The sequence below is a fragment of the Acinonyx jubatus genome, chromosome B1, assembly GCF_027475565.1.
Source record: "Acinonyx jubatus isolate Ajub_Pintada_27869175 chromosome B1, VMU_Ajub_asm_v1.0, whole genome shotgun sequence".
NCBI classification, from domain to species: domain Eukaryota; kingdom Metazoa; phylum Chordata; class Mammalia; order Carnivora; family Felidae; genus Acinonyx; species Acinonyx jubatus.
The window spans coordinates 85,179,763-85,205,589 of NC_069382.1; the positions used below are offsets into that span (position 1 = coordinate 85,179,763).

Genomic DNA, 25,827 nt, shown 5'->3' on the forward strand with positions numbered 1-25,827 from the left:
TTTTGATGAAGTCCCAGTAGTTCATGTTTGCTTTTGTTTCCCTTGCCTCCAGAGATGTGTTGAGTAAGAAGTTGCTGCAGCCAAGGTCAAAGAGGTTTTTTCCTACTTTCTCCTCAAGGATTTTGATGTCTTCCTGTCTTACACTTAGGTCTTTCATCCATTTTCAGCTTATTTTTGTGTATGGTGTAAGAAAGTGGTCCAGGTTCATTCTTCTGCATGTCGCTGTCCAGTTTTCCCAGTCCATTTCTGGGTTCTTTACGCTATTCCATTGATCTGAGTGTCTGTTTTTGTGCCAGCCATACTGTCTTGATGATTACAGCTTTGTAGTATAGCTTGAAGTCTGGGATTGCGATGTCTCTTCTTTGGTTATCTTTTTCAAGATTGCTTTGGCTATTTGGGGTCTTTTCTGGTTCTATACAAATTTTAGGATTATTTGTTCTAGCTCTGTGAAGAATGCTGATGTTATTTTGATAGGGAATGTTTATTTATTTATTTTTCACAGAGAGAGAGAGAGAGAGAGAGAGAGAGCATGAGAGCAAGTGGAGAAGGAGCAGAGAGAGAGAGGGAGAGAGAGAATCCCATCAGGCTCTGCCCTGTCAGCACAGAGCCCGAGGTGATCCTGCAAACTGCGAGATCATGACCTGAGCTGAAACCAAGAGTCAGACACTCAACCAACAGAGCCACTCAGGTGCTGCCCCCCACCCCACTTAAAAAAAAAATTCTTTTTAAATATATATTTTATTAATTTTAGAGAGAGAGAGAGAAAGAGAGAGAGTACCCATGTGTGCACATATGTGTGTGAGCACAGGAGGGGCAGAGAGAGAGAGAGAGAGAGAGAATCTTAAGCAGGCTCCATGCTCAGTCCAGAGGCTGATGTGTGGCTAGATCCCACAACACTGGCATCATGACCTAAGCCAAAATCAAGAGTCGGATGTTCAACTGAACGAGTCACCCAGGCAACCCCTAAGCTTCTTTTTAAAAACTAAATGATTGGACCACTTCAGAAGTTCACAAATTTTTAAAATGAAGGGCCAAATAGTAAATATTTTAGGCCATTTGGGCCCTATTGTTTTTTTCTTGACTACTCAACTCTGCTGTTGTAGCACAAAAGCAGCCATAGACAATGTGTAACAAATAAGCATGTCGTGTTCAGATGTAATGTTATTTACACCAATGCCTGCAAATAAAAATTGGGTGGGCTGGAGTTAGCCCACTGCTGAGCCCTGGACTAGCTGATGGCTATACACCCTGTCTGCTAAGAAAGTGCTATGGTTTCTTCACACTCTACATTGATTTCAGCCTCGGAGTGTGGAGACATTTCTTTGGCTTTTCCTTTCTTCAGGAGGAGCATATAAAAAATGGCAATAGAAGTGCTCCTGGAGAGGCACCAGGAGGGATTCCCAGCAATGCTCTGATTGAAATCGCAATGGGAGGAAGCCATTAAAAAAGGTGGGGAGAAAGGTCCCATTAATCAGAGATGGGTACTGCTGTTTTAGTTGGAGATCTGGCTATTAGCTCAGCAGGAAGACAGAGAAGACAAGATGAGGAAGCCAGGAAACATGGCTTTCCCAGAGGCAGAATGCTAAAAAATTATCTTTAGAACAAAATTTTTTATGTAATTCCTTGTATGAGTCTTAGAATCCAAGGCATATTCAGGAATGATATTTTGTTTTGAGAAATAATCTAACATTGCAATCTAACAATCTGACACAATCTAACAATTACAACAGTCTAACACATTCTAAAAATATATTTGATTTTTGTTGAATATATATATATGTGTGTATATATATATCCATCCATTTGAAAATTATCCCATTTATTATTTCCATATAATTGAATAACTGAATTTAGCCAAGACATTAAAATGAAGGTCTAATCATAGGACACTTCCTGTTGCAATTAACAGAAATACCTTACACAAATTGACTTAAAAAAGGGAAAATATTGGCTTGGAATACAGGACAATCAGAGGAATCTGAGCTTCCTCTGGGAGCAGGGTCTAATTCAGAATTTCAAATGAGGTCATTAGTTTCTTATCTCTTTCATTTCTGCCGTCTTCTGTGTATCAGCTCATTTTAAGGCCGGGTAATAGGATGCTAACCCAAGACTCACCTTATGTTTTCAAACACAGAAAAGGGGCAAGACTTCTGTTTTTTCAAAAGTTGTAGCATAGTCTCCTCATGTCTCCTTAGTCTTAACTGGGTTATGTGCCCATTCTCAAACACATTTCTGTGGCCTCAGACATTTGGGGCTCACAACATGGCTAGATTGGTGGAGGTGAGATCCTCAAAGGAAAGTTGTATTGCATTTATTAGAAAGAAGTGGATAATACGTAAATGCTTATGTATTTATTTTGAGAGGGGAGGTGGTTGAGAGAGAGGGAGAGAGAGGATCCCAAGCAGGCTCTGCTCTGTCAGCATAGAGCCTGGTGTGTGGCTCTATCTCATGAACCGTGAGATCATGACCTGAGCTGAAACCAAGAGCCGGGCCCCTAATAGATTGAGGCACCCAGGTAGCCCCACACTTTATAATTTTTAGAACACTTTTTATGGAAATGGTTTCATTCGATTTTATAGCAGTTTGGTGGGAATGTGTTTGCCAGCTATTATTATTTCCATTTTCAGGTGAGAACACGAGGGCTCAAATCACATGACTTGCTCAAATCTACATAGTTGGTGAAAAAAATTATATTAATTAATTTTGTATCCTAGAGATGTGATGTCTGACCATTACACAACGGAACTATGACCTCAACCATTTTGGACTAGGTACCTATTAATGACATCTAAAATTAAATTAGCATTTTGGGCAAAGCACAATGGCTTATAGGATTTTATGGCAAAGTAAGAGCCTCACTGAGTTTTCACCTGATTGTTGGTAAAGTGTAATGTACCTATAATGGCCTTTTCAACTTAACTACAAGGTTATACTTATTCCTGTGATATCTTTTTTTTTTTCTGTGATATCTTGTATTACATTTTTGCCTTTGGTTTAGCCTGGCAAGAACTTTTGAGACATGTGGAATCCAAAATATTAGCTACCTGTTCCAGCTTTGCACCATCTTCAAGTTTAACAACATGCCCTTCTATATAGTCTTTTAAGTAATTGCTAAAAAGGTGGAATAATAAGATCTATGTAATTTGGTTAATTACTGATTTTAATCTGGAATGAGATCTCTCGTGATATATCGCACAATTCTACCTTTGGCTTTGTTCGATATTTTTGTAAGTGATCTGGATGGAGGCTAGACTGATTGATTAAAAATGTGAATCACTTCACAGATGGAATGTGTCTTCTCATTTGACCTTTTGTCTTATGTTTATAATATGAGCAAAGTTTTGATTGAGAACATCACCTTTTGAAATGAAAAGCTAAATTATTGGCCTGGAGTCAATGGTAACTACGATTCTGTGAGACCCCCATGTCATTTATCCTGGATTGAGTCAGAAATATTGTGGCCACTCAGCTAATGTTAAATTCCTGCAATGAAGGTAAGAAGATAATCACAATGGTGATCAAGCATCACATTCTGTGAAAATTTGGTAACAAAGAAAGTAGACAATACATATTCCCTCAGTGACTTAATTTTCTTTTTCAGATTAGAAAATTGAAATTTGAGAACTCAACTGTAAGCGAAACAAGGATTGGGCCAGAAATATTATCTAGGACTAAAGCTTCTCAGGCAGGAGGGTGGTGATGGGTAGGTGTCAGAATCATTTGGTGGTGGGAATGGCAGTGAGGCTTTAACATAGACATGCTCCCATCATTTAGCTTTGATTTGGGATTGGCTCAAGAAGCTTTAAAGGAGGATGAGTGGTTTTCATGAATACTAGAATCAATTATTATTACAGTTGAAGCAAAACTGAGAAACATCACTGTACAACTTAATTTCTCTAAAAAGACTCCTTTAGAATTGGTTTTAGCCCTGGGGCAGGGAGGCAGGCTTCTTCCTTTTTTATCTTTATTATTTTTTTTTATAAAAAATTTTTTAATGTTATTTTATTTTTGAGAGAAAGAGACACAGAGTGCGAGTGGGGGAGGGGGCAGAGAGAGAGAGAGACAGAGAGACAGAGAACAGAATCTGAAGCAGGCTCCAGGCTCTGAGCTGTTGGCACAGAGCCTGATGTGGGGCTCGAACGGATGGACAGTGAGGTCATGGCCTGACCCAAAGTCAAATGCTTAACCAACTGAGCCACCCAGGCACCCCCGCCCCCGCTTTAAAAAAAAATATTTATTTACTTTTGAGAGAGACAGCATGAGATGGGGAGGCACAGAGAGAGAGAGAGGGGGGGGACAGAGGATCTGAAGCGGGGTCTGTGCTGACATCAGCGAGCCTAAGGCGGGGCTCAAACTCATGAACCGTGAGATCGTGACCTGAGCCGAAGTCAGATGCTCAACTGACTGAGCCACCCAGGCGCCCCCAGGCCTCTTTAGCCCCCTCTGGGAAGGCGTGGAGAGGGGTCCATGTTGCTTCCTCCCTGAGGACCAGTCTTGCTGCAAAAGCCTTTGCAGCTGCTTTCTGTCCCAGGTGACCATCTTCTCCCCATGATGACCTGAGCACAGCTGTTCCTGGCTCTGCATTACTTCCGTCTCTGCCCCGCTCCCGCACCCCTAGGTCTTACAAAAACGTCACCATTACTTAGGTATTTCGTAGAGAAATTTTGCTTTCAGACTAACGAATAGGTTTCAAAGAAATGAATGAAAGCCATTCTTTTCTTCTCTTTCCTCATTAAGTGATTTGCTGTACGTCTGGAAAATACTGTTTATATTCAAAGGGAGAAATATTTAGAGAGCAAACTACCTTCACCTTTTCCTAACTGCCCTTGGAAAACAAGAAAACAGCAGCTTGTTCTCCTCTTGTTGTGCTGTGACCTGCCCCTCCTCTCCCGGTGCTCCCCCTCAGCCCCCCTTCTTCATAACACCCCTCCTTAGCTACAAGAACAGGTTATCAAGGTGATAATAAGTGAGAAAATGTTCCAGCCTTGTTTTAAGCCTCGGCCACATTGCACCGCTTAAAAGAGGTTAAATGCTTGTATGAACCTGTGTTTTCCATCCCCCGCCCTGGCCATGCAGCCCTAAGCCAGACTGATCCGGCCTTGTCTTGCCCCCTCGTCACAAGAGACTCCGTGGTGTAGGATGATTGAGGTGGCCTCAGCCTCCCTAGCAGCTGCTGACTTGCACTTGGAAATGCAATCCTCTCAAGGTAATTCCTCAGCTTATAAAAAACTTCTAGCAATGAATTCCGAGTTTGATGCCTCCCACTTGAAGCAGGATAATGGCTGGCTCACTGACTTCCACAGACACCAGGCTCGGGATGCGTGGGGAGCCTGGTATTGTAGGAAGTAACTTTATATAAGTAGGACTTCTGTGGTCTCATCAGGAGATGTCTAGCTATTTCTAGAACATCACTCTCACTCTTCTTTCTCTTCTGAGATCTTCCAGATTGCAAATGATTTGGGGCCTGTCTGGGCCCCTCCTAGGCTGCAGGTGGCTTGACTTCGTACATCGGAGAGAGCAAAACTGTGCTTCTGTCTTCTCTTGGGTGGAGTAGCTCTCATTGCTTAGAGTGGCACTTTGGGACGAAGGTCGGAAACCAAACTGTGAAAAAAGAAGCGGAGTTACCATTTTATTCGGTAACCCTGTAACCTCCTACAAGCTGGTGTGGAGATGTGTGTCATTGGCAAAAGCAGATGTGACTCCAGCCTGGGAGAAATTTCTCTCAACGCAGGAAGGTGGTCCAGAGATTATGAAATAACCAGTTGCCTTTAAGATCCTTTGGGTCATTATTCTCTAGCAGTAAGAATTTCCCCTTCTGTCCCTTCCTCACCCCTAAAGCTCCTGTCCCCGATAGCAGGCGGTCTCAGGCTGTGGTTGAAGATGCTGCTGTGACAGTCCTCTGCCTCCTCACAGGGATGGCTCTGTTGTGGGAGGATGTGAATGTCCTTGTTGTCTCCTAAAGCCTCAGCTCTGTGTTTCGGGATGTGTTTTGGCAAGTACAAAATCCAATAGTCATTGAACCCTTGATAATCTTTTATGCCCTGTAGAAGTATGTTTTTATTCATCCGTTTCTTCAGGAGGTAAGAAATAAAGCTGTTTCATTCTAGGCATAAATTAGCATTTATAACAATGCAGTGCAAAAAATGTAATTTAAATAGAACTGATTAGAATTTTGATAGGGCACCTAGGAACCTCTAAACAAATGCTGATCTGGTAATGAGTGGAACAAGTCATTTATTTTAGTGGTTCAGCTATCTGTTCAATGATTGGGTCACAGTTTTCCAAACATATACGGTGACTGTTCATTAATTATTCACTTCCCGCTCGGTAATTGTCCAATTTAACTACAAACTGTGAGCTTATAGGCAAAGCCACAGAAGACAGCAGAGGGAAAAAGTAACAACCTAGATAAAAGTATATTTTCTTTTTGTAATAACATTCACTAATTCAAGGACTCAGAGAGAGGTGAGCTATTGTTAGACCTTGGCCTTGGTCTTGTCTTTGTGCAAAGGACTTAATTGCTCACCATTTGTTAAGCAGGGACATTTAAGCTCCAGAGTGCGGAGCTTTGCAAATGAGGCTGTATGAGTTGGCATTCAGCCTGTCTTTGCAGGTATAGTCCCATCTTTGGGTCAGTGTGCAACGTGTCATAAGTAGGGACAGATAAGCTTCAGAACGCTATCAATTGAATCCCACGTTCCATCAGGTGCGTCATCCTGGAAGATGTTCTGAGTTAATCTGAGGGTTCGTTTGCAAGATTTTCTTCCTTTGAGATTTTGCAGGTTTTCTTTTATTAAGAAGATGCAAATGTTTCCCTCTTATTTCCTAAGGTAGTTCAACCTACATCCAGGAAGTTCGTGATAAGGCTGCTCCCCTAGCATATATTAAATGTGATGTTCTGTTTCACTTATTGATTATCTTCATTGGTAATTAAATTTAGTTTATTAGCCCTGTTATCTCGATGATATTAGTGGGATGTCACTTTCAAGAATGCAGATTAGAAATTAAGTCCTAAGAAAGGTAATAAATTAAACATTCCCCCCGCCTCAAGATGAAACATTGTTTTAAAGGAAGAATCATCAATTTATTGTAGTTTTTTTTTTTTTTTTCTGAGAGAGAGAGAGAATGAGTGAGGGGCAGAGAGAGAGAAAGAGAGAGAGAGAGAATGTCAAGCAGGCTTCGTGCTCAGTGCAGAGCCTGATGTGGGGCTTGATCCCATGATCCTGGGATTAATTATCCCCTGAACTGAAATCAAGAGTTGGGTGCACAACCAACTGAGCAACCCAGGTGCTCCCCATGACTCTTTTTTAAGTAAAGCCAACAGGAATTAGATATACTATTAGAGATTGAGGATATTGTTTTCTACAGTGATGATTTTGGTTCGAATGAATGATGCTACTTAGAAATACGCTAAGAGAATTCTTGAAACAAGCAAATGGTGAATGGATAAGATATTGTGTTTGGAGTAATTTATTTTCTCTATGTTAACTTTTGAGCAGTTAACTAGATTATTTCCCTAATGTGGACATGACTCTGTTCACACTAAAACAATTAATTGGACAGTTGTTCTAGGGTGAGCATTTACTCTTTTATTTTTTTCTTCTCCTCTGTTTCCGCACTTGCCTGGCTCTCTCTATGAGAGCGATTTCAACAGTGTAATGTCTATGCGAAGATTGTAAGCTCTCAAAAATCATAGCAAGGAACTATTGCTGCACATTTATTCTCAGCAGATCTCCACATATCTTTGGATTTTTATGTTGTGCTTACTTTACAATCACTGAATTCCATGTTATAATGTCTCCATTATTTTGGTGGGCACATTAGAACTGATTGTCTCTCTCAGCAGCCTCAGCTGCCTCCTGCGAGGCCTCCACAGCTTACCTTATCATAATATTGAAAAGCAATTTCTCTGGACTGCTGTGAACCAATGCCAGAAATCCAAAATGCTGCCACAGTCATTAAGTGATTTCCAATTAGTTAATTGGTTTCACAGGCTGCTTCTTTCTAAACTGCACCTTAAATGAAAAGCAGAACCATCCATTTTTGAAAGAGGAAAAATCCTGGGGCCTTTGGGTTTAAAAGTCCCGAAGCAGAGCGTACTTTGGAAGAAACTTGACTAAAAATATGAGTCCTGCAGAACAGAAATATTATTATTGTTACAGAAACAAACGGAACCTCTCTCTTGGCTGTCCCAAATCGTCTAGGGTTGATTTTGCCCACTCTAATGCTGAATGAAAAGAAGTTAGGTAGATGATCACAGAGAAGTACAGAATGTGGAGAATTTCTAGCTCAACCCTGATTCTTCCCTAGGGAGGCTTCCTGGGCCTCTGTGTTGGGTGCTCCGGGGCTGTGTCTGCTTGGCTGTTCTGGGCCGCCATCTTAAATGTCACTGAGCAGGAGGGTAAAGCCACTGACAATGGTTAAGAAGCTGCTTTGTGGAAGGGGAATTGCAGGTGTTATGTACATGGACTGGCAGAAGGAACAGGATGAAGGAAGGTGAGAAGTTGGTCTAGGACATCTCCAGGCAACATGTGTGTTGTTAGTGGTGGAGGCTGTAAACATGAGTTTGGGGCAATAACTGATTTACACAATAGGATAAATATTTACCCAATAGGGTAAGTAGGGTAATAATTACCCAATAAGTCATCTATTTTCTCTGATAGAGAAACTTTGGCTTTAATAGTAGATAGAATGCATAAAAAATGAATGCAAATTTTCTTCTCTATTAGACAGAGATGCAATCAATCAACTAAGCAGCAGCAGCAGAGTGTAGCAGTTAAATGCATGGACCCTGGAGACAAGCTGTTGGGGTGGAAATCCTGACAGTCACTGTCCGTTGTGTGACTTTGGGCAAGTTTCTGGACCCCTCTGTGCTTCAGTCTCCTGGGAAATGGGGGAGAGGAATGATACCAGCCTCACAGGGTTGTAATAAAGAGTAAATAGGTGGTTAAAATTCACAAGTCCCTTAGAACCAGGCTTGATACATAGTTTGTTAGATAAGCCAAATTTTATAACAATTCACGTATTAAAAGATTCACCTTTTGGTCTCTCTGTTGAAAAAACCCTTTAATTGTATGGTTAATGGCCCCATGAGAACCAATACTCAAAGGAAGGCAACTGATAGGATGCTGTCTACCTGGTCAGTCGGTCAGTCCACCTGTCAGTTAACTGTTTCCTGCCATGAGCTCTTTAAGATAATTTCCTTCCCCCAAACATAGCTTTTTTTAATTAAAAAGCAATGTTTATGTTGGAGAAATAGAGAAGTAGATTAAATTGGAAGGGTAGAGGAGGCGGTGATTGGAACACTGGGTCAGAGAGAGGCAAAGAAATTGTGTGTGTGTGTGTGTGTGTGTGTATGTGTGTGTGTGTGTGTGTGTGAGAGAGAGAGAGAGAGAGAGAGACAGAGAGAGACAGAGAGAAAGGAAGAGAGAGAGATAGGGAGACAGAGACACAGGAAGACAGAGAAACAGTGGAACACACAGAAAGACAAATATAGAGACAGAGATCAGTCAGGTAGCAACAGAAAATTTTTGGTGAGAGTGGAAGAATATGCACGGAAAAGTCAGCACATTGCTGAGAAGGAAATCAGAGGCAAGAAGGGAATAAGGGAGGCAAAGAAGGGACCAGAGGACAGAAAACCCCGACTGGCTCTAGTGCCTTCCTGTCTGCTTTAGAAGCAGTTGGTTCATCATTTCAGCAGCCTGGAGCCCTTTAGTAATGACTTTATGGATTAAAATTTTAAACCAAATTAGATGTGTTTACAAAACAGCACCCACGCTGAATTGATAACAAGCTGCCAAAGTTGGGCTCACAATTATCCCGGAGCTCTGGGTTGTACTGTTCTGGTAGATGGTCTTGGTGTTTGTCTACGTGGGTATCACTGCAGCCACTCTTTCTCCTGCGTCATTTCCCCTACTGCCTAAGGATAGTGCTTTTAAGTGACATGCTGGTGGGCATAAGCAATGCATTTACAGGCACGTATTTCCTGGTCTTGATAGTAACTCTGTTAGAAATTTGTCTGCTTTTTTGGGGGTGTGTTTAACATTTTTATGTTTAAGTTTCATCGTGCGGCATATCCAGTTCAATTGAAATGATGGTTTGAGAAATACGAAGTATGAAATCTCATAATTATACAGGATTTTCGAGGCTGTGTGCATGGAAAGGGAAATGTTTTCAGGGATTTTGGGTTTTCCTACCCCTTCCACAGCAACTCCTCCGTGTCTTTCCACCTAGTCATTTCAGAGAGGGAGAATCTTCTATTCCAATTTTATGGAATAGAATACAGTATTTTCTACTGATATTTTTTAGAAAAGGAGCTGCTCTTTCAAGTTGTTAATAGGTATAAAGGAAAGAAGACATTCGAGGGAATGCTGCTTGGTCCTGTTTAAAGAGAGCAACGTATTTTTCTTGTAATGAAGTATATTGATAGGTTTATTTCCACAGAACATAAGGATAATTAGGACTCAATAAATGTTAAGTCAATCAGCCAATAGCCTGTTTCTTCCCTCAAGGAACTTATGATCTACTGAAACATGATGAATATAGTGCTTCTTTGTCTTTTAATATTCTTTTGCCTTCTATTTATGGAAAGTAAAATTTCAAGAATTCCCAGGATTTCAAGAATCCTGGGAGCCTGAAGAAGTTTGGGCTATTACACATTGAAATCCATTCACAAGCCAATGAGAAGATTTGTTTGGAGATATTACTTGAGCGGTCATAATGCTTGTGAAATGGCTCCTTTATAAAACAGAGTTAAGTACTCATGCTCCAGGATCGATCATGTGATAGGCCACAAAACAAGTCTCAATAAATTTAAGAAGATTGAGATATCAAGTATCTTTTTTTTTTAAAGATTTTCTTTTTAAGTAATATCTACACCCAACGTGGTGCTCAAACTCACAACCCCGAGATTGAGAGTTGCACGCTCCACTGACTGAGCCAGCCAGGCGTCCCTCTAGTATCTTTTCTGAGCACAATGGTATGAAACTAGAATCAATTACAAGGAAAAAAACTGGAAGAAACACAAACACGTGGAGGCTAAATAACATGTTACTAGACAAACAATGGGTCAATGAAGAAATCAAAGAAGAAATAAAAAAATATCTGGAGACCAATGGAAATGGAAACACTACAGTTCAACATCTTTGGGACGCTGCACAAGCAGCTCTAGGAGGGAAGTTCATGGCAACATGGACCTATTTCGAGAAGGAAGAAAACCCCCAAATAAACAATCTAACCTTACACCTAAAGGAAATAGATGAAAGAGGAGAAGCTACAACTGACACAGCAGAAATACAGGCAATTATGAGATTACAGCCACAAATTATATGTCAAATAATCCTAAAATTTGTATGGAACTACAAAAGGCCTCCAATAGCCAAAGAAATCTTGAAAATGAAGAATAAAGCTGGAGGTATCCCAATCCTCGATTTCAAGGTACACTACAAAGCTGTTGTAACCAGGGGCACCTGGGTGGCTCAGTCAGCTAAGCGTCCGACTTCGGCTCAGGTCACGATCTCATGGTTCTTGAGTTTGAGCCCCGCGTTGGGCTCTGTGCTGACAGCTCAGAACCTGAAGCCTGCTTCGGATTCTGTGTCTCCCTCTCTCTCTGCCTCTCCCCGGCTCATGCTCTGTGTCTCTGTCTCTCTCTCTCTCAAAATTAAATAAACATTAAAAAAATAAAAACAAAAGCAAAGCTGTAGTAACCAAAGCAGTATGTACTGGCACAAAAAACCAGACACATAGATCAGTGGAACAGGATGGACAGCCTTGAAATAAATTCACATGTACATGGTCAGCTAAACGACAACAGAAGAGGCAAAATATCCAATGGGGAAAAGGCAGTCTTTTCAACAAATGGAGCTGGGAAAACTGGACGGCTACAGGCAACAGAACGAGACTGGACCCTGTTCTTATACCATCCACAAAAATAAACTGAAAATGGATTAAAGACCTAAACAGAAGACCTGAAACCTATAAAACTCCAAAAGAAAACAGTACGGGGGTTTATCAAAAAATAGAAATGCCGTATGATCCGGTTATTCCACTTCTGGATATTTGCTGTAAGAAAATGAAAACCCAAATCCGAAAACACATATGCACCCTGATGTTTATTGCAGCTCTGTTTACAACAGCCAAGATATGGAAGCAACACAAGTGTCCACTGATAGATGGTTGGATAAAGAAGGTGTGGTGCACACACACAATGGGATATTGCTCAGCCACAGAAAAGAATGAAATCTTGCCATTTGTGGCAATCTGGATGGGCCTGGAGGGTATTATGCTACGTGAAATAAGTCAGAGAAAGACAAATGCTGGATGATTTTACTTCTATGTGGAATCTAAAAAATGAAACAAATGGCAAACCAAACAACAGGAGAAACAGACTGGTAAACACAGAGGACAGACTGGTGGTTGCCAGAGGGCAGGTGAAATAAGTAAAGGGGATTAAGAGGTACAAACTTCCAGTTGTAAAATAAATAAGTCACTATTTAGCACTATAGCACTGTAGCACTATAAGGGCTAAAAAGTACAGCATAGGGCATATAGTCAATGATGTTGCATACCTTTGTGTGGTGACTCACGGTGACTACGCTTCTGGTGAACATTTCATAAAGTGTGTAATTATCGAATCACTCTGCTGTACGCCTGAAACTAATATAATATGACATGTCAATTACACTTAAACAAAAATAAATGAAATGAATGGAAACCAGACCAAAAGGAAAAAAAAAAAAAGAGTTCATTGCTAAAATAACATGGGAGCTAAAGAAAGTGGCCGGCTACTGATGGACCAAAAACGTTTGCCCTGTTGTCCCCCCGGGGGTAAGGAGGGGGGAGCGAGCACCGCTGCAGCAGGACTTTGCCATCTGTTAATCACAGGATTTAAAACCACAATTCAATTACGTGGGATGCCATGCTAATATTCCCCTTGACGAGTGGCTTTTCCATTTCAGAAGGCGGCAGGATCCCACTGTATAGTCAGTGTGTGTCTAAAAGCCTGATTAAATGTGTTGTGGCGCATGTGGAATATTTTAGTCTCTGGATATTATTTATATTGAGAGAGGAGCATCTTGGGGGACTGGAGATGCATTAAACCCTCACACTTAACGGATGATCTTTTACTTCCAGACAGGCTGCATGTTGCTGTTTGGGCTCCAGTGGCCCTGGGTAAGCTCTTGGCTTCTTCCTGACCTGCCGTGAACCTGTTCTCCTGGCTCGAGACACATTAGAAATAATCAAAATGCACTTGTTTGAATCGATACTGGGCATTAAGCAGCCCCTGGGCTTTATGTCAGGGTCGCTGATAGGAATGGTTATCCTCTGGTTGCACTGGGGTTTGGGTGCAAGAAATTTAAAACTAAATGGGCTAGAAGTTTAACCCCTGGATGTGATTAGTCTCGTGAATGTTACTTGGCTCTTGAGCCTTTAGAAAGCTCCCTGAGCCAGTAGGAAGGAAGGTGATATCCTCTGTTAGTCTTTTATTCCTTCTCACTGGTCTGCTTCTCACCTTGTGCTCTCCACTTGGAGTGACCTTTCTTCTACCTCCAGATGCCCAGACTTGACTCATTCTTCAGGAGCCAGCTAAGGGGCACCTGGATGGCTCAGTCGGTGAAGCGTCTGACTTCAGCTCAGGTCATGATCTTGCTGCTTGTGGGTTCAAGCCCTGCATCAGGCTGTGTGCTGACAGCTCAGAGCCTGGAGCCTGGTTCAGATCCTGTCTCCATCTCTCTGCCCCTCCCGGATCGTGCTCTGTCTGTCTGTCTCTCTCCAATATAAAACATAAAATAAAAAAAAGAGCTCGCTAAAATGTTACATTGGTCCCTTCTTTCACTAATTCTTTATGCCCCCTCTCCCTCCAGCCCCCAATAAAACCCAGGAAGCATGGTATCATAAATAAGTTTGGATTTTGGATTAGATAAATCGGAGTTTATGTTCTAGGCCTTATAGTTACTAGGTGTGTTTTCCTGGGAAGGCTTCTCTTTTAGTTTTGCTTTTCCTTAACTATAAAATGGGGACAATAACACTTCCCTTTGAGTTTTTAGGAGGATCAAATGACATTAGCAAGTACAGGGTCTGGACTCAATAGCTGTTCCTTCATCCTTCATAGTTCATTCAGATGACTTTAATTTTTAATGTCTTTGGGGTCATGGATCTATTTGAGAATCCACTGAGAGTTATGATCTCTCCTCCCAGAAAGAAAAATACATGCAAAGAATTTCATGCAACTTGAGGAAATTTAAGGGTCTCTAAAGTCCCAATAAGAACCACTTAGGAGTGGTTGATTCCTAGGTCAAACCCCTCTCCTTCTAGCCAACTTTTAAAGATCTATGCAAAGCACCTGAAAAGGGACTTGGCACCGGGAGGGGTTAAACCAACTGGTGAGTCTCCCTTTTTCCTAGCTTGCAATCAGAACATACCCCATGCCTAGAGGAAATCTATCTATAATTTTTCCTTATATTTAGTTTGGAGAAGCTGTCATGTACCGGTGACAGAAATACCTCTGAGCAGAGACTCTAGTCCTTGATTGACATGTCTTCCAGCTGGCCTGCCCTACCTGGTCTGAACAAATTTGGCCTTTTCAAAAATCTTCCCTTTGTTGTCGGACTCTACCCTGCAATCCTGTGTGTGCCGCTATCCAGCCAGGCAACGTGTTTCGCTGACATCTCTGTCTTCACTCTCTGTATGGAGTTTATAGCAATTATCCTTTGGTTGGTCCCCATGTCTGTATTTTGGCAGGCCGCCCTGCCTTCCATGTGATAACTGCTTTGCAGACAGTGCAGCCGGAACTCAGCCAGAGCCTAACGTCAGTCCTCATCAGATGCCGTCTGGGTCCAGGGGTTATCTACACCTAGCCCTCCCCTTCTCAAGTTGGCCGGGGCGGGTTTCCCTTGCACTGTGTCTAAAAGCACAGACGGGTGTGCAAGTCTGGCTGCGATCCAGTTCATTGGAACAATGTTAGCAGTGAACCTGGATAATTCAGGCACCTCAGAATGTTTTTTTATAGCCTGTGCTACCTGGATTCGTTTGTCTGGCTGTGTACAGCAAGTAAATGAACTGGATAATCGCCATATTTCTATTCCACTCCGTGCTGTGTAGCCTGCGCATCTGGAAACAAAAGTTTTCTCTACAACAAAGTCACTTCCCAAGAGCAATCATGCCCCCTGGGGGTGAATATCTTTGTCAATGTGTGCCAAAGTATGACTAACCAAATGGGCTCAAAAAGCACCTTTTCTCTGTTTCACTTTCACTGGATATTTTCTCTGACAACAATGAAAACCTTCACAAACAAACATCAAAGCAAAATCTCCCCCCTCCCCCCCAAAAAACCCCAACTGACAGCAGCGAGCTGCATGCGGGGCTCGAACTCACAAACCATGAGATCGTGACCTGAGCCAAAGTCCGATGCTCAACCAACTGAGCCATCCAGGCGCCCCTGATTCTATTTTCTTATAGCAAATGCAAGTAGAAAGGCTCCTGTCTTGAGAGAAGAGCAAACAAATTTTCATGAAATCAAGGTGGACTCTACCTAAATATATTACCCACAAGAAACCTTCTCACTGCAAGTCCTCACTGGCTTCTCACTAGCAATGTAAGGTTCTAAGTAGAAAATTGTTCATCACTCAAAATTTAGAGCAGCCCAGGAAAGTGCAATGAATGTAAAATTTCAGAGTCTTGAGTACTTACCTGAGGCAGCAGAGAACAAATTTTTGGAGTTGAGTTCCAGACAAGGAGAATTTGACTTGTACCCACTCATTCTTTTTTCACTGCTATTAAATACCACTCTTTTCCTGTTTTATGTCTTTCAGAAAAGCACCTGAACTCTTTTCTGAGATGAACTGGGTATCTATGAACAAATTAATTATGTAAACATTTATTCTTTCAATGCCGAGTCTCTACTATGTCTAAAAAAATTGTGGTATCGACTTTGCTTCGAAGTTAATAGAGCAAGCCATTAACCTCCATGAGTTTTCATTTTCATGTATGAATAATGAAGGGCTGGACAGATGATCCCAGGTTCTCTGATATTGTGTCATTCTAGGCACTAAGGAAGCTGAAGCAGTAAACATTCTGCCTGTTTGTGGCTTTTTAGTGTCCAAGAAAAAGAATTTTCTTAGCTCTTTCTCTTTCACGGCAACGTAGAGATGGCACGCATCATTCTGTGTATGTGTTTCATGGTCGTAGGGTGATGTGTGAGGAAAGAAAATGTTTCTCTGTGGTAGTGTTGCTTTTTTTCTTCCCTTTGAGTGAGAGAGTATTTCTGTTACAGAAAAGCCCTACATAGAATTCCGAAATGTAAAAGAGGGAAATGTGAGGGGTGTCTGAAGTCCATCTGTGGGCCTTCCCTTTGCCTCCTGATGTTCTAGGTCTCTGTGGAAGACAGGTGGAAAACCACTGGTTTCAACTAAGTTCTCCACAGTCCAAATTCCAAATCATTCTGTGCTGTGTCTGCATAGATAATGCTGGTGGTGGGAAACCTAATTTAGGAAACAAATGTTTAAGGATGCGTCGGTCTGAGGAGGTCTTGGTAAAGAGACATGAGGAGGTATAGAGAGGCTCTTTCCTTCTGAGAATGGTCTGGCAACTGTGTGTAAAGCTGACCCAATTTGGTCTTAACACCTTACGGTTTCTTCTGTGCAAGGGATGGGCATGAGTTTTGTAATGGAGAGGCTGACCCCTGAGCTTATCTTGAAACAAGAATGAGGGGGAGAGGGAGAGGGAGAGGGAGAGGGAGAGGGAGAGGGAGGGAGGGAGGGAGAGAGAGAGAGAGAGAGAGAGATGTAGTCAGCCTTAACTCTCCAGGTCTGGTGGGCAGGAAATGAGGCGGAGCTCCTGGGAGCCTATGATGGATGGCGTGGAGGGGCCTTTCCTGCCCTTGTAGTGCATCTATTCACACTGAGTTGGTTTGGAAGTCCCATCTGCAAACCACAGAGGCTGAGTTTAGACTCTAAATCAAATACTTTTGACTTCACTGCCTTTGGTGTCTGTGAAATGCTTGAGCACTGAGTGAAAAGAGGAATCCTAGTTTTCATTTAGGTCAGTGGAGCATAAGCCCTGCTATGGCCTTTGGACAAATGGCTTGTTACTTCGTATGTATTTGAAGTAAAAAGCCCCATATTATGAACATATATAATATATTCTTTTTCTTTCTTACAGGATGAGTAAAAGTGAAGTGTTCCTTTTCTGTTGTGAAGGCTGCTGTCTAGTTGAGTTGCTTCTCTAGCAAGAACAGTCAGTGTCATTAATTTCTTCCCTGTACTGTGTGGGCTGTGGAACATGAAACTGACTTGATTGATCACATTGCCAATTCGGAGGCAGGTGGGTGAGTGGGTTGGTGAAACACTTCAGAGAGTTAATGCATTTGTGTAGTTATCAGTAGCTTTGCCCTTCAGTAGATAAATTACATTTTGGATCAGCGTATGTGTGAGGGGCTAGGGTAACAATCAGGTTGCAGAGAGAGAGGTGGGGGGAACTCGAGGGAGAAAATGACTCTGCCTTGGCCACACCACAGACATAATTGTGAGACAGGTTATGGGTGCTCGCTGTAAAGTGGGGCATGGGCAGGTTGGTGTGTGCCTGGGGCAGGAACCAGGATGGAAAAGAGATTGAAAATCATGTCATATAAGGAAAAGATCAAAGACCAAGCCTATTTAATGACAAGGGAGAAACTTTGCTTTTGTGTGTATCCTGTATTTTATCTTCAGTTCTTGAAAGGCTGTTGAAGAGAAGTGTTTGGAGTTATTTTGTGTGGCCTCTAAGGAAGAACTGGAGCTTATTTTGGCTCCATTTGAGGGTGGAATGTTTCAATGAAAGGGGGAGATTTTTATGGAAGTGAATTTCTTCCCATGTTACCATTCAAGCCAGTGCTCTAAGGGAAATACATGGTCTGGGATGTATTTAGCCTGGATGACCTCTCGAAACCCATAGAAGGCTGTCAGACAATGATTCCATCACATTTCATAAATTTCCTTCCCAACTCCAATAACAGCTCATGAACAATTTCTAGCCTTGCTGAAACTAGATATCCTGCCCCGAATAGAATCTGCTTTCCTGTGGAAGTGGAGTCATATAGAATTGGCTTTTTTTTTCTTTAAGAAATAAGAAGATTAAAACTCTTAGTTTCTGTGTAGTTTTGGTATGGGAGAAAGAACACAGAACTTGAAACCTAGAGTGAGATCCTAGCTCATTCTCTTTCTGTGTGATCTTGGGCAAAGTCTCAGTTTTTAAATTAATGTAATAGAGGTAATGAGTTTTTTAATTAATATCATAGAGGTAAGAATCCTTACAGGATTGTTATAAGCATTAAACGAGATGATATATGTACAGTACTTGAGACACGGACTGGTACATAGTAGTCACTCAATAAATAGAAATTAGTTCCTTTGGTCTCCCCGACAATTAAAAATAGTGCAGTCAGTATGTGGAACTTGAGAAACTTAACAGAAGACCATAGGGGAAGGGAAGGGGAAAAATAGTTTCAACAGAGAGGGAGGCAAACCATAAGAGACTCTTAAATACAGGGAACAAACTGAGGGTTGATGGAAGGGGCGTGGGGGGGGGGTGAGGGGAAAATGGGTGATGGGCAGTGAGGAGGGCACTGGTTGGGAAGAGCACTGGGTGTTGTATGTAGGTGATGAATCATGGGAATCTACTCCTGAAGCCAGGAGCACACTGTATACATTGTATGTTAGCTAACTTGACAATAAATTATATTTAAAAAAAATAGTGCAGACTGTAAGAAAAGAAAATGACAGGCCAATATCCCTGATGAATGTCGCTGCAAAAATTCTTAACAAAACTCTAGCCAACTGGATCAACAGCACATTAAAAGGATCAGACGCCATGATCAAGTGGGATTCACCTGTGGGATGCAAGGATGGTTCAACATGTGCAAATCAATAAATATGATTCATCCACATTAATAGAGTGAAAGATATAAGCCATATGATCATCTTTCTCAGATAACAGTCCATGAGGCTGCTTAGCATATCCTTCACTTAGGGTGAACACAGGTCATGGATCCGTGACCCATGGGAAGGAGGGATGAATATAGGTGGGATGGAGGGATGCGGAGTGTTGGATGCTGGTGTGTGGGTAGTTCAGACTAGAACAGGGGTGTTTTGTAGTCCTATTTGCCTACGAGCAGTGTGTGTGTGTGCGTGTGCATGTGCATGTGCATAGTTTTCCTTCTGCTTCTCTTAGACTCGAGCTCTCTATTGCAGAATTTCCTCTAGCCCAGTGTTTCTCAAGCTCCAATGTGCAGCAAAATCTCCTGGAGATCTTGCTAAAATGCAGATACTGATTCAACATATCCATGAAGGGGCCCAAGATTCTGCATTTCCAAAAAGATCCTTGGTGGTGCTGAGGCTGCTGGTGTATGGACTACGTTTGGACCAGAAAGGTTTTAGTCCATGTGAATGCTGCCTGCAGAAAGCCCCTGGAGCCATTTCTAGTTTGTGGATGACTTTGGAGTTCTGCCTGCCTCCCTGTGTCTGCCAGGATTCCCGGAGAATGCTTCCTTATCATATATTGCTAAGGCTTGTTTGTGAGTACTATGGATTTCTTTTTCTCCAAAGATGAGGTCTACGTGCACTCTATAAGGTCCATATTTGGGATTCTTATGGCAACGCATCCTTTCTCAGAGTGGTGCTAACACTGCTGGTGGTGACACCCTAAGTACAGACCTGTTTTAGAAAAGAAATTCATCTTGTTAGAGGGAGCCAAGCTACTTACAAGGCAGATAACGTTCTGCAGCTTGCTGAATTGATGGAGAGAGGCACCGGGATTCAGACTCACCTATTTTTCATTCTTTGAATGAAGTCTATCTTCTGAATTACACCAGCCATGTGAAGCAGGGAGAGAGAGCAATGGTTCTGGAAACAAAAACAGAGTTCTTATCTTTTAATACAGGAGAGAATGCCTCGGGATATTATTATTTGTGATTTATGGGGTGCATAGCAATATGACCAATGTCTCACCATAGCAGACAGAGGACTCTGACCCTCCGCCTTTGATGAACTCTTGTAGCTTCCCAGGGGCAATTTTCCACTGTAGAATAGCTGCTACATCACAAAACTCTAGCTTAAAAAATCATATGGAATGAGCTGCTAGGAAACTTGGTTTCTTTTGCCAATCTTACCACTGACTTATTCTGACTTTGTCCAAATTCCCTGCATTTTCTGACCTGTTATTAAGTCAGGTTGATCATACTCACTATCAATATTTGCTTGTGAAATATGTTGAGGTGTTTATTAGCTAAATTAGTCTCAAATATTTGTGAAGGCTCACTTTTCCTTCTGAAGCTACATCAGCTTCCGCTGATAAGATCAAACTGTGTAAATGAATAAAACCAACTAACCAGAACAGAGAGGACCAGAGCCCTTTGTAAGCAAGAACTTTCCTTCCTTTCTCCTTCCCTCCCTTCCTTCGGGGTTTAGAAAAAACACCTTATTTTGAAATAATTTAAGATTTAAAGAAAAGTTGCAAGAATAGTACAAAGGATTCCTGTACATATTCTACCCAGATTGCCCAAATGTTAACATCTTACCACATTTGCTTCCTCTTTCTTTCTCTTTGTGTGTGTATCTGTATCTGGTTTTTTCTGACCCACTTGAGGGTGAGTAGGAGACAAGATAGATGCCTCTTCATGCTTACATATTCAGTGAGTATTATAAGGATATTTTCTTATGTACCCAGAGCACATTAGTCAAAATTAAGAAATTAAATTGACAGTACTAATAAATCTGGACTTCATTCAAATTTTGTCAAGTTTCTTAGTAGGACCTTTATAACAAGACAACAAAAAATAAGTTTCTTTGGTCCAGATCCAGACCAGGCACATGCATTGTATGTGGTCGTCCTGTGTCTTGTCTCCTTAACCTGGAACATTAGTCCCATCTTTCTGTCTTTCAGAGGGAAGGTAAACTCTTGACCTTAAGAGATCTCTGGTAAGTTGAATAGACAAATGTTACTTTATTTTTAACAAACCATCATAGAAGGCAGCTAGGAGGCCTCAAGGTTGAACTCTGGGGATATTAAAGTTGTTATTTATTTATTTATTTATTTATTTATTTATTTATTTATAAAATGTTTTATTTATTTCTGAGAGAGAGAGAGAGAGAGAGAGAGAGAGACAGAGCGTGAGCAGGGGAGGGTCAGAGAGAGAGGGAGACAGAATCCGAAGCAGGCTCCAGGCTCTGAGCTGTCAGCACAGAGCCCGATGCAGGGCTCGAACTCCTGCACTGTGAGATCATGACCTGAGCTGAAGGCAGCTGCTTAACTGACTGAGCCATCCAGGCACCCCTAAAGTTGTTTTTTAAAGTTAAAAAAAATAGGGGCACATGGGTGGCTCAGTCGATTGAGCATCTGACTTCGGCTCAGGTCATGATCTCGCGGTCTGTGAGTTCAAGCCCCTTCTCAGGCTCTGTGCTGACAGCTCGGAGCCTGGAGCCTGCTTCGGATTCTGTGTCTCCCTCTCTCTCTGCCCCTCCCCCACTCATGCTCTGTCTCTCTCTCTCTCTCTCTCTCTCTGTCAAAAATAAAGAAACATTAAAAAATTTTAAAGTTAAAAAAATAAGACCTAATTATTATAAAAATTGAAACAATGTAGAAATCAATCAAGTCAAAATAAAAGTCCTTCCTCTAATCTTACTTTCACTCAAGAATAAACACCATTAAAGATTTTTATGTATTGTTTTAGAGCTTTTCTATGCTCATGAAATGTATACATGTATAATGTGTGTGTTTTAACATGAAATGGGATCAGATTACACATATTGTTCTATAACTTTCTTTTTTAAAAAAATTAGTATGTCACTCGCACCTTTCCCTGTCAGTCTTTGCACATCTGTGAGGGTGACTTTGGGCATCCCTGTGGAGAAGCCCAAAGCTGAGTTCAGTCTTCCATCTTGCTTTTGGTGGTAGCTCTGATTCACTAAAAAGCTGGGAGGTGGCCTTGTTCATAGCTAGTTGTTCAAATATATGAGGAGAGTTTGGGGAAAAAAACTCCTTCTTTAAAAAAAAATTTTTTTTAACATTTATTTATTTTTGAGACAGAGAGAGACAGAGCATGAACGGGGGAGGGTCAGAGAGAGAGAGGGAGACACAGAATCCGAAACAGGCTCCAGGCTCTGAGCTGTCAGCACAGAGCCCGACGCGGGGCTCGAACCCACGGACCACGAAATCATGACCTGAGCCGAAGTCGGACGCTTAACCGACTGAGCCACCCAGGTGCCCCCAAAACTCCTTCTTTAAAAAAAATTTTTTTTAATGTGTATTCATTTTTGGGAGAGAGAGCGAGCGAGTAAGCACAAGCAGGGGAGGGGCAGAGAGAGAGGGAGACACAGAATCCAGAGCAGGCTCTAGGCTCTGAGCTATCAGCACAGAGCCTGACACAGGGCTTGAACCCATGAGCCTTGAGATCATGATCTGAGCCGAAGTCACATACCCAAACGACTGAGCCACCAGGGTGCCCCCCAAAACTCCTTCTTTGCATTCTTGACCCTTTCTGCCCTTCTCTTTCATGGTGCCTTTGGATCACTCTCTTAATTTATGGACCTTCTTGGAAAACCACATTAGAGTGGCTGTAGCCAGGGAAGGCTTGATCCCAACTTGGATAACATAGCCTTAATGCCTACCCACTGAAAACTTGAAGTGAAGTATGGAAAAATACTTAAAATAATATTTTTAGTTCATAAAAATCTGTCTCTTTTGCACTGCAGCTATAGTCCGTGATGACATGATGTGATACACACACACACACACACACACACACACACGCACACACAGTGATATGCACACATGTGCACACACATTTTGTAAAGTTCCTGTGATCACGTATCTGAGCACTATCCCCATGGGTGTTAATTTCTAACTGTTTAGATACTCTTTTATCTGCATCCCAGATTAGAAGTGCAGCTGTTCTGCAGTCTTAGACACACTTGCCTGATCTTGGAGAGACATTAGGGGGTTTCTTGCAACTGTTTTGCTGAGATCTTTAGGAGAATTGGTTTTGGCTGGCTTTCTTTTGGTTCTTGAGTGGATTTTTTTCCCGGACCTTTCTGACCTTTAACTTTATTCATTCTTTGCTTATTCTGACCTCAAAGTGCCTTTAAACCCAAGAGGACAACTAGACAGTGATGATCCAAAGTTATTTATGAGCTTGATGGTTGTATTAGTGGTTTTTCCATTTTGCCTCTCTCCCTGCAGCTCTTAGGCTGAAAGCACTTTGAAACAGGGTCTGTTTTCCTATAACTGCCTTCTTGCACTTGTTGGGCAAAATCAGAGCAGTGATTGAGTCCTCAACACCCTTATGGTGCTGCAGAGTAATAACATTTATCACACTTCTTGTTTAAGCCCTTTAGAGAATGACATTTCACAGTGTAATTTTGCTTCACAGATTTTTCCCTTGTGAGTTTTAACTTTCAGGGTAGAATTCTCTCTTATGGTTTCACCTTTTTCCTATTTTGTGTATCTGTGAGGAGTTGCACAAATAAGGCTCCTCTCCGCATTGCAAATGGAATCAGGTCATGCTCCCAAGTGCCCTTCACCTCAAGATTCCTGATTGTTTCTTCCTTATTTGTTGTGAGCAGGCCCAAATTGCCTCACCTCTAGCTGCCCTTTCCACTTTATGAAACAAGCGACTAATAGCAACGCGACTCTAAAAATTCCCGGATGACCTACATGTTGCTCTTTTTATTATCCCTTAAGAAATGTCTCCGTAATTGAAATCTAGAGTAGCAGAGTTTTGTGATCTTGTCATCTAGCGTTTTACTTATGTTTGCCTTATTTATACGGTGCCTTTAAACCCCAGGGTGGTCAAAGTCTGCCCGCGGGACCTGCAGGACTGAAACCAAGAATGTCGTCATTAATTCAAAGGTGAGAAGTTAAACAGTGGTCTCAGTGCCCACACTTGTTCGGGAGTCAGAAGGAGGAAAAGGGAAAGGAAGGGAAGAACGCTGGAACATTTTAGTGGGTAGCAGCAGGGAGAGGCGAGACATCTATGCCAAGATTTATACTGCATGCTACATTTTATTTATTTAGGGGGACATGGGTATCTGTTTTTTTTTTTTCCCTCTACAGTAATTTATCAGTGAGCGCATCCTGATTTAGTAGTGCACAGAGGACCCCCACTGCTAATTCTCCTTTATTTCATATCTTTCTTTTACCTTAACTCATAAAGTTCAGCATTGCTACTTTCTTTATCATCCATCCCAACCCTTTTTGATCTATAGCGCAAGCCCTCCTTTCCCCGCCTCTTTGTCCTTTCTTCACAGATTGCATTCCTCAGTATTGACATTTCAGTCATTTGATTTATCTCAACAGGTTCCCCGATGCCAACCAGATCATAATTCCCTTTCTGGCAGCATCACTTCGAGACCTTCCTGGTTATTTCCCTTGGCTCCTAGTATTTGTGGATCAGCACCTACGAGACTTACTGATGATTTGTCTCCTCTTTTAGGTTTCTGTTTGCTTAGATCCAAACCACAGGTGGTAACTTAGGAGGCCCAAAGATATCTGGAATTGTGTGAAATGTGAGCTTTGTTCTGCTTGGTAGGGAGTGCTGGAATGTTCTATCACGGGCATCTTCACAGAAGGGCCATTTCTGGAATTGGTTAAAACAGAAGGATCTGCCCATAAGCATTCTGTTAGCCATTTGTAAACCAAATACCATCTATCTAATTTTCCTGAGAGCTTCGAGTTGGGGAGAGCTGGGTTATCAGTTTTCAAAGTGGGTTATCTTTTTTTTTTAATGTTTATTTATTTTTGAGACAGACAGAGATAGAGCATGAACGGGGGAGGGGCAGAGAGAGAGGGAGACACAGAATCGGAAGCAGGCTCCAGGCCCTGAGCCATCAGCCCAGAGTCCGACGCGGGGCTCGAACTCACGGACCGTGAGATCGTGACCTGAGCTGAAGTCGGACGCTTAACCGACTGAGCCACCCAGGCGCCCCAAAAGTGGGCTATCTTTTTAAAAGAGGAACACACCTGTAAGAAACTCATACTAATTTTGGTTAGAGGGGAGTACGATACTCCTTTTCTTGTGCCATTTATTTTTTATCGGTATTTGTGTGGTCTGAGACACATACCACACACACACGCACGCACACACGAGAGAAACATGACAGAGAAAAAAATTTTCCTTTTGTGAATTCTCATGATGTGACTTTAAAATACTGCATGCTGCATTATCACGAGACCTTCAGTTGTCCTGATTTGCATTAGTGAAATCTATTTCTCATGTCAGACAAGAGAAAGCTGCCTGCATTTCTCTTCCTGGTCCTTCTAGCTTTCTTTACACAGTTTCTATGATTTCTATGATAGAGGGAGGTTTCCTGGCTTGTGTATGATATATTAGAAATTAAGAAAAGTAGCTTTGTCCTTAAATTGAGTATAATCTAAAATTTACCCATTATTTAAAATTATAATGCCATGAAGTACACTCATAATTCTCCGTTTCATTGCTTTACTCTGTAAGGCATGTGGGGTGGGTCTTTCAGGACTTCTCTGGTTGGGGTTCGTAAAGTTGATGCTCGCTTATCACATGATGGTAGATAAAAGACTTTCTGACTGTGGGTAGGAATGACTCTCAAAAATTCCCTTCCCCATCCTGTCAGTCCTAAGGATGCCTGACAATGCAGCACTGTGGTGTGCACTTTCCCACTGTTCCCTCGTCTGTGAAATAAAGGAGTTCAATACGTCTCCCCGTCCTCAAATCGAATTTTAAATGGGCTTCCGTTGCACCTGGAGAGATTAGGGTAGCCATGAGGAAGAATTTCCTGACTCAGAGGGTGTCAAATTGCTTGAATGTTTGTATAATCACATTCT

The 25,827-nt window shown here is 41.9% G+C and overlaps 1 long non-coding RNA gene across 2 annotated transcripts in view; it reads left to right on the top strand.

Annotated features, from left to right (window-relative positions):
- LOC128314455 (uncharacterized) overlaps window positions 1-25,827 on the top strand; it is a 131,934-nt gene that overhangs the window by 81,621 nt on the left and 24,486 nt on the right. For both annotated transcript variants that reach the window (XR_008296112.1, XR_008296113.1), the window contains exon 5: window positions 23,813-23,877. This is a non-coding gene — a long non-coding RNA (uncharacterized LOC128314455). The remainder of the gene's footprint in view (window positions 1-23,812; window positions 23,878-25,827) is intronic.